This window comes from Tamandua tetradactyla, chromosome 6 (assembly GCF_023851605.1).
Source record: "Tamandua tetradactyla isolate mTamTet1 chromosome 6, mTamTet1.pri, whole genome shotgun sequence".
Classification (NCBI taxonomy): domain Eukaryota; kingdom Metazoa; phylum Chordata; class Mammalia; order Pilosa; family Myrmecophagidae; genus Tamandua; species Tamandua tetradactyla.
Genome location: NC_135332.1, coordinates 177,342,822 through 177,352,494, shown reverse-complemented (window position 1 = coordinate 177,352,494; position 9,673 = coordinate 177,342,822).

The window sequence follows — 9,673 nt, the reverse complement described above, 5'->3', positions numbered from 1 at the left end:
CTCAGCCTGTTGGGTCCAGGGGTACATACATGGAGGCGGGAGCAAAACCAAACTGAAGCTGAGGGAAGGGACTTTGCACGGGCTGTCAGCAGCGCATGCATCCTCCATCACTTCTCTGCTGTCTTCACAGCCCTGGAGTCCTGAAGCGGGGACCCCATGAGCCATCAACTCCCACCATCTCTGCGACACTGGTTGACCCTCCCGGGCTGCAGGGAAATTCCAGAGTCTGGAACTCAAGAGGGAGCTCATCAGTCTCCTGTGATTTTCTCGAGCATTTCCTTAAAAATAGCTCAAGGAACCTGAACACTTGCTTCTGTTGCATCCAGCATAGCATTCTCCCTTTGAGTACTTGTGACAAGGCCCAGCAAATGACCATCTGCACATGCTTTATCAGCTCTTATGAGTCAAAACTGCCAGCCAGATGGGAAATAACAGGCGTCTACCATGAAGTAAACAGAACCACACACAGTGGAGGAAATGCTCAGGGGAGCAGCGCGACCAGGTGGGCGTGGGCTGAGCATGGGCGTGTGGAAAAACTGGGAAGAGAAAGCTCTAGAAAGGGCAGAAAGGAGGGAGTGCAGGGACCTCAGCCCAGGTACCCAGTCAGGTCCTGGGGCTGCCTTCACATACGACGGCAAACTCAGTAGGCTAAAGCAACACAGACGCATCGCTTATACTTCCAGAGGTTGGAAGTCTGAAATGAGTCTCATGGGGCCCAAACCAAAGCGTGGGCGGTGCTCCTTCCGGAGGGTGCCGGGGCGGATGGAAGCTTTTAACGGCACCTCTAGGCCACCTTGACCCATGGCCTCGCCCGTCATCACCTTCTGTCCCTCTGCTTCATCCTCACCTCACCTTCTTCTCTCCCTGCTGCCCTCCTGCCTCCCCCATCAGGACCTTGTAATAACATCGCCCCCCCCCCCCCCCCCCCCCGGTGATCCAGGACCTTCTCCCTCTCTTGGGGTCCTTCATGTCATCACATCTGCCAAGGCCCGTTTGCCATGTAAGGTAATGTCACCACCCGGGATGAGGACGGGGCATCTTTGACTGGGTGGGGGGTTTCTGTTCAGGTAACCACAGAGCCCCGTTCCTGCGACGAATGACCCCTGTCTGCTTTTCCATGTTGGGTCACTCTGCAAAGGATTCAAATCCTGGCACCGGTCAAGGGGGTCTGTCTGACCACACACCACGCCGGGCTGGAGAAGGCACCCACCCTGCCCAGTGGGCTTGCCAGGCCACCCACGGCGAGTGAGAAGTAGCTCCTCAAACAAAGCCCAGGGGCTCCTGGGGTGGAGGGGAGGACGCTGGGCTGTGCAGCACACATGGGTTGCCTTCAGGCTGGGGTGGTGACAGCCAAGGATAGCGGACACTCAGGCTGGGCCAGAGGGTGGGAAGGCCACACAGGCTCCAGGGATGTCCCGGCAGGGGCCCCCAGCGCACCCCTTGCCCAGGTGGGCAGACTGAGGTCCAGCGGGAACAAGAAGCACTAGGCAATCACCCAGAGAAGGAGAAGTTCCTGAATCAGCCCGAAACAAAAGGAGGCCATCGCATGTCCCGGGAGGAGCAGGGGGTGCTGTCTGTTGAGGTGGGGGGCAGCCCACGCAGCCACACAGGGCCTCGCCTCCCTGGTGGACCAGCGCCTGTTCCATCACCTCCGGCCTGGGCTGCCACAGCACACCCCCAACGCGGGAGCAGGGCGGCGGAGGCTGGGGTGATAGGCGTGCCCTGCCCCAGCGCACCCCACTCGGGGTAGGCACCCTGCTTTCCTGCTTTGAAAGACTCCAGAAGCTGTGCAGTGACCTGCTCAATTTTTAAACTATAGTATTGTGTTCTTCTCCTCCCTCTCTCTCTTTACTTTGTTTTCCCTGAAATCCAAGGCTGGGTGGGTAAAGAAAAGAATCTGACATACTTGCTCAAGTCTGGACGGGTTCCCAGAGGCCTGGGGGCAGAGAACTAAATTGTGCAGACACACCCTCTCGGCCAGAAGGCTCCTTTAAGCAGCCTGTGCAGTCAGCTCAGTCCCTTCCTTAGACCCTTGAGGGGGGAACTGCGCTCCACAGCATCCTGCGCTGGTCCCGGCTCCAGGAGGTTGGGCTCTGCCTCCCCCCAGTCCCTCTGGCCCTGCAACCACTCTCAGGAACCAAAGTGGTCCCGGGATCAAGAGGGACGAGACAGCGTTGGCCCCAGGGGCTGGAAAAAGGCACCAGCCTTCCACCCTGCCCCACCTCAGACCACAGAACCTCTGACCTCTGGCCTGCTGTGGCTGGAGGTCCCAAAGCAGTCACAGCCCCCACTTACTCATCTGAACAATGGGCTTCGGGATGGGGAACCCCTGCGGAGGCTGAGGGCCGACTAGGAACTGCCCAAGACCACTGCCGGAGGCCCAGGGCTCGGGTGTGGGCCCTGCCACCCACTTGCAGAGTGACTCTGGGCAAGTGGAGTCCCTTCTCGGAGCCCGGCTGCCTCGGCTAGAGGATGGGGCGTGGGGGGCGCCCAAAGAAGCCTGAGCCCTTGCAGAGCTCACCCCGTCAGCTGCCCTAGCCGGCTTTGGGGGTCCCCTGTGGCTCACTGTGCAGCTTCTGATCCGGGAAGGTGAGTGGGGTGTCCCCTTCTGAGGGAGAGATGATGGAGCAGGGCCTTCCCTGAGTCTGTCCATCCAGCAGAACAAGAGAGAGGCCGAGGGGCTGGCCAGGCGCCCCCCGCACCCCGCCCTGGGAGCCTCGGCCCAGCCCACGCTCCCACCTCCTCCAGACCCCGCACACCAGGGCCAGGCCGGGGCTCCCTGAGCCTGGGCTCCTCTCCCAGGTCATCCCGGCCCCAGGACCAGGCCCCGGCCAGGCAGTCAGCCTGCAGGGATGCCCCACGGGACCCGGGTGCCGCGCTCGCTGTCCGAGCCTCGCTCTCCTTATCTGTCATCAGAGGCACTGGAGCAGCTTCAAGACCCCTTTTGATTCCTCACCAGAGGACCCCATTAGCCACAGGGTGGGGGTCCCAGCCCTCCCGCCACCAAGCCGCTGGTGTTGGGGTGACCTGCCAGTGGCGAGCCTCGGCCCCGCTCCTCCTCCATGGCCCCTGAGGGGCTGGATGTGACCTTGTTGGGAAAGTGAGTCACTGGAGACAGGCCTTGGGGCAGGGGCTGGGCCTGGGACCACCCAGGGTTAGGCAGCGATGTCCTGGGACAAGCGTCCTGATCAGAGAGGAGGAGGGATGAGGACGGAGAGGAGAGACGGGGGCACGGGCTGCAGGCTGGCATGGGAGCCAGAAGAGGGGCGCAGGTGGGGGCCGCCCAGAGCCCCCATGGGGAGCCCGGCCACCCACGCCTCCATTCCAACCCCGGTCTCCAGCACTGCCCAGGAGTGGGGGGCCGTTGTTTTAAGGCACCAGGTTCATGGTTTTGTTCCTGCAGCCACAGGAAGACACAGATGCTCTTACCACACCAAACCAAATACCTGGAATGATAAAGGGCATGGAGCACCCAGACCCCTGTCCCCTCCTGGGGTGCCCCTCTCAGCATTCCCACCCCACCCTGCTGCACCTCTGATTCAGAGGGAGAGAGGGTGAGTGTGGGATTGTGTGTGTGTGTGTGTTTGTGTAGGTGTAGATGTGTGTGTCGTGTATATGTGAGTGTGTCTGTGTGTGTAAATGTGTGTGTACATGCATGGGCATGTGTATGCAGGTGTGTGTGTGAATGTGTGCAAGCCTGTGAGTGTGTGAGCATGAGTGTGAGGAGGATTGAGTGTGAAGAGGTGAGGACACCCCACCGTGCGGGAGGCACACCTGGGCCCTGGTGCTCTCCCCGCTGTCCAGCGGACACAGCGACCCGCACGCAGCGCCTGTCCCGGGGCAGAGCTGGTCTGGGAGCGTGTGGAGGGGACCAGGAATTTGCAGGCAAATCCCAGGCCCTGAGCCTCGCCAGCTGTGACCTCCTAGCGTGTAAAATGGACACGTCTTCCCACGCAAAACAGACACCATCCTGCCCTGGTCACGGGCCTGTGGGGAGAGGCTGCAGCTCGTGCGACGTCCTGCCCCGGGCCTGTGTGGGGCCCCGCCCAGCCTTCCTGGCGTCACTGCCCCCCATGTGTCCCCTGGCTCTGTGGCTGTCCAGGGGTGCAGAGGGGACCCGGAACCAGCCGGCCCCGCACGGCGCGCAGCCAGCAGGAAGGAAGCGTCTGGTGTGCTGTGCTAAGGATACCATGGAAGTCACCTCCCCTCCGCTGAGGCCACCCAGAGGCGGGCGGAAGCACTCTGGGGGCCTCAGGATATCACACCCTGGAGGTGGGGGCTCGTGGCCACCCCGGCCCTCCCCGCCCCATCTCAGTGGGAAATGGGAGCTCCCCAGAGGGGTCCGGGCCATCACCGGGCACACAGGGGCGTCCCATGCTCCGCAGAGAAACCCAACCCCCACCGCCACCCTCAGCTGCCGGTCCGACCTCTTGCCCGCAGCCCCCCGTCCCCTGCCCCCCTGCCCCACTGCCCACTGCTCCCCCCACTCCCCTCTCCTGCCACGCGTCCCTCCTGTCACTTCCTCTGCCAAACCCGCCCTTCCAGCCTCGGGCGCTGCATGTGCTGATCCCTGCCTGGATCACTCTGCTTCTGTTTCCGCTCAGCCTGCTTGCTACCTTCTTCACGGCCTCCACATCTGGCCTCAAATGTTTCCTCTCCAGAGCCCCTTCTGTTTCTAACCCCTTTGTCCACATTGGGTTACCCTCCCCCCCCAGTCCTGTTGATAGCAATCAAACGTGTGGATTCTCTGCCCGATGCGCCCAAATGACCTACTCCTGAGCCCCATCAGGTTTCAAAACGAGAAAGAGTTTATTGCTAAGCATAAAGCAGGAGGTCAGATGGCCTGTCAGCCTCAAAATTTGTCTTCCTGGACTGCATTAACTGACAGTTTTATAGTCAGAAGATGGGCAGGCTTTAGGATGACGAGGACAGCGGCTGCAGATGACGTGTATGCACAGACCCACTGTAGGCTCGGTCACAGCACACGCACCAGAAAGCAGGAAAGGAATATTTATAGAGTGATTCAGTAATCCTGATCATCCTTAAATCCTAACTTCTCAGCTCCACTGTCATTTGTCCTCTTTTTAGTGTCCTCTTATTTTTCTTGGTCATGCCTGTATGTATCTGTTTACTTGTTCACTGCGTTTCTCTCTCACAGGAGTGCAAACTCATCAGGGCAGAGGTTTTGTCTTTCCTATTCACCAGCTTTACCCAGTGGGCAGTTTCTGGCACATGCTTCTGTCGGTCAGGATAAAATAGGTTTTGTGGCAGTGACAAATAACCCCAAACCTCAGGGATTAAAACTCTAAGGATTGCTTTCAAGCTCGTGCTGCATGCGGGGTGGGGATCTGATCACCAAGGTCACGTGATGGACTCCCTCAGCTTGACCTTCCCCTTTCCACAGCAGCAGGAAGGGAGCGTGGAGAATTGCAAACTGGATTTTGAAGTTTTTACTCAGCAGTGACGTGCTTCACCCCTTTCTATTGGCCGAAGCAGCTTACACAGCCCTGAGCCACCTAATGGAAATAGAAGCAAAATATTTGTCAGTAGCCCCCCCGTAGACACCGAAAGTGGCCATGGTCGTCCAATCGCCCTGCACCCAGGCTCCATTATGTGATTTTGTACCTCTGCCTTCAAGAAATGGAGTCTCTCTCCCTGCACCTGGAAGCTTGGCTGGCTTTGCAACTTGCTATAGCCAAGAGAATGTGGGGAAAGTGATGCTGTGCCAGTTTCAAACTGAAATCTCATTCCTCTCGTTCTCTTGGGATCCTTCTTCTGCCACATGAACAAGCCCAGACTAGCCTACTGGAAGAAGGGATATACATATTCCTGTCATCTCTGTCCCTGAGCCCAACTGCCAGTCACAAGAGAGGCCATTTCATGCTGACCAGTCTCCAAGCTGACCACAGATTCTTGAGAAAGCCCAGTCAAGATCAGCTAAACCACTACTGACCCACAAACTTGAGAACTTTTTGTTTCAAGCCACTGAATATTTTTTTGAGGGGAGGGAGAGTTGTTACACAGCAATAGCTAGCTGTTACAAATATTAATGGCAATAAGATGCCCAATAAATAAATTCGTTGAATCACTGAGGGGAAGACAATGCAGCTTCCCTTCCTCCCCTGTCCTCTCTAACAAGCCCAGACCGGATTTCCAAGAACCTGGAATCCTGATTGAAAATGTGGAGTTAGGGGTAAAAAAGATTGAACTGGCAGACCTGGGTCCTATTCTGGCTCTGCTACTCACTCAAGTGAGTCCTTGGTTAATTAGTTTCCCCTGTCTACTGCAATTTTCCTTGATGAATAATGAAGGACCAGACTTGCTGTTCTCCTACAGCCCTGCCGGTCCCTTCAGGCTGGGAACAAGTTGGTGAGTAAAAATGCTTTAACTTTGAGAGAAGGCAGAAGAGAGGTTCTGGAATGAAAAGGGAACAAATATTTATCAAGCATGTACTAGGGACCAGGCACTCTAATTTATAATAATATTTATAAGGATAATGACAGCAAAAAATATAGCTAACATTTATTAAGATCTTAGCATGTGCCAGATGCTAAGTTTACTTTTCATGCATGATTTTATTGCTTTCATCCAATAAACCTAAATGGAAGTTACAATAAACTTTCCTCATTTTATGGATGAGAAACTGAATGTCAAAAAAGCTAGTAATAAGTAGAATCAGGATTTGAAAGCACTTTTGATTGATTTCTAACTCTGCATTTTCAATCACGGATAATTTTACCAAAATTGGCCTTAGATAACAACTGAGTATAACTTTGTTTAGGGGTCAGCAAACTAAATCCACTTGCTCTTTATTTGTGTAAATAAAATTTTATTTTGTGGCACAGCCACACCTACTCATTTCCACATTGTCTCCAGCTGCTTTCATTACAATGACAGAGGTGGGCAGCTGCAGCAGAGAGCCTGTGACCCGCAAAGCTGAAAAGTCTTACTCTTTGACTTTTTACACAAAAGTTTCCCACCCCTAACTTAGTACATCAAAGCCTCATTGGTCCCCCCTGAGTCAAGGACCTGGATTTAGACATAAAGGGAAGCAGAGTCCCTGCATTTCAAGGGTTCGGTCTTACAGAGTGAAGAAGTGCTGTTGGGCACGTGCAGAAGCCATGTAATTCCAGACACCCACGGTCAATACCCAGTGGAGATATTATCACGGGGCCTTGGGAGTTCCTAGTCCTCCTCTCGTTGGTAGCAATGCACAAGGTCTTCTAGAAGAGGGGCCACTAAAGGAAGAGAGAGACAAGTTTCAGCAGCATCTCAGCGGTGCCTTGGACCAGCAGGGTTGAGCTAGAGACACAGATCCATCCCAGAGAGACGGATTCCTGCTTCCCTGGGCTCTCCGAGGCAGGAGAGACTGTCATCCTAATGACTCAGGGACTTTAGCAGCATCTCGGTGGCCTCACAGCAAAATTAAAATTTCCCGAGCACCTAAGCATGCACCTCTGCTGAGCCAGGCCTGGGCTGGGGCCTTCGACATGCAGAAGTGATCACCCTCAGAGCCCAGCTTTTCAGGAGCCCTTAGGGTGCTTCAGCCAGCACAGGAACTAGTCCTGCAATTAGTGCATCTGTTACAGTGGCTCCACATCAAGCCTCTAATAATATTAGTAACAGTGACTACAATGCTAGGTTTATCTCTCAATTCCACTGCTGAATCCATCCACAGAGCTTTTTATTTTGATTATTGAAGTTTTGAGTTCTACAAATTCCATTTGGTTCTTCTTCATATCTTCTATTTTTGTTGAGACTTTCTATTTTCTTTTTCATTTGTTTTAAGTATGTTCTTAATTGCCTCTTAAAGCATTCTTACGATGGCTAATTTTAAATCTTTCTCAGATAATTCTAACATCTCTGTCATTTCAGTGTTGGCATCTATTGATAGTCTTTTTTCAATCAGTTTGAAAGATTCCTGGTTCTTGGTATGATGAGTGATTTTCTATTGAATTCTGGGCATTTTCATATTGTGTTATTGAGATCGGGATCTTGTTTACACCTTCTGTTTCAGCTGGCTTGTTGTGACACTGCTCCTGCAGGGGCTGCCTGGGAAAGCACAGAGGGTCACCTTGCTGCTGTCAAGTGGAGGTGGTAGTTCAGGTCGTGGTGGGGATGAGGGCTCCTCACTGGTGATACCTCAATTCTCATAATAGCCCTGGGAGGGAGGAGAGGTAGGTACAGCTATTCTCCTAATTTTAGAGATGGAACTGGGGGTAAGAGAGAAGTCACTTGCTCAGCACACAGCGTCACAAGGACAGGAACCTGATCAGTATAACTCTGAAGCATGAATTCTAAACTGTTCTTCCTTACAACCTCTTGTTATCGTGACCATGCCTTTTCTATATCTAAGTCTCAAGGCTCTGGACAGGACTAGCTGGCCATAGGTACTCAGAACATGTGTCAAACTAAACTGCTCATCACTGGAAATGTGAACTGAAAATATAAGGAAGCAAATGCCCAGACTGCATGCAGAAGCAGAAGTACCACTTACGCAGGGACATACCTAGGTGTAAATGCACGCTCCGTCCACCTGTGTGATCCTGCACAGGTCACTCCACCTGACTTAGCCTCAGTTTCCTTATCTGAAAAGTAGAAATTGGAGCTAATAATGGATTCAACTGTCCATAAGGTAATACACATGTAAGCAGCAACACACTTCCTTGGGTGTCATTGCCATCAATTTGTCTATCTCCAGCCCACCAGTGTGAGGTCCTGGGGGAATCTAAGGCAAGATGAACAATCACCCACCAGAGAGACGAGGCCTCAACAGGGCCTGTGAGAAGGCTGTGGAGGAGCCTGAAGCAGGAGCAGGATGTCAAGCACAGAGGCCCAGAGAGTGTTCCCTGAAGCTGGCTCTGTGCACAGGAGACCTGCACAGCTCTCAGGACCTTAACCAGAAACCCTGCCCTGATCCAGACTCCAAACCCAAGAAGAACCCAGCAGGACACTGCAGCCTGGGAGGGGCTTTGGAAGGAATGGAAAGTTGCCCCTCCTTGTCCATGGAAAGGGAGGGCATGGGACACCTGGTCAACCCTTGACTCCTAGTGGCCCCGGGACACTGTACCTTGAGCCAGGTGAGGCCGGGGGCTGCAGAGCAGACCCTCTTGAACCGCAGGGCAGAGAGGAGCGCTCCCCACAGGGCCTCCGTGGAATTCCCGAGTAGCTGTTGGAGTGTCTGGCAGTTTTTACAAGAGGCGAGGGCTCAGGTTGGGAAATGACGGCTGTCAGTGGCTCCTAGGAAGCCAAGAAATCAGGAGGGCCAAGCAGCAGGTGGCAGAAGCAATTCAAACACTTTTGAGGAAAGCTGGAGTAAAACCGTCTAGGGGGTCACAGACACTCTAACGTCCAGTCTCTTCTGTGGCCAACAATGCCTGCACCGTCCAGGGTCGGGGCCTCTCCCGCCCCGTCTGCTTTGCCACGGCTCCCTGCGCCAGCCTCTGGTGCCTTCTCCCACCCTCTGCATGCAGAACCTTTCCATCTGAAGTCTTTGCACCCCTTCTTCCCTCTGTCTGAGATGCTGCAGCCCGGGTTTTCCGAGGGCTGACTCCCTCACGTGGTTTACATCTCAACTTCAATGGTATCCAGACCACTCCATCCGAACAGCCCCAGCACCCAGCTTTCCCCTCACATAAGTTGTGACTAGTGCTGCTTTTTCTCCCCTGGCCTT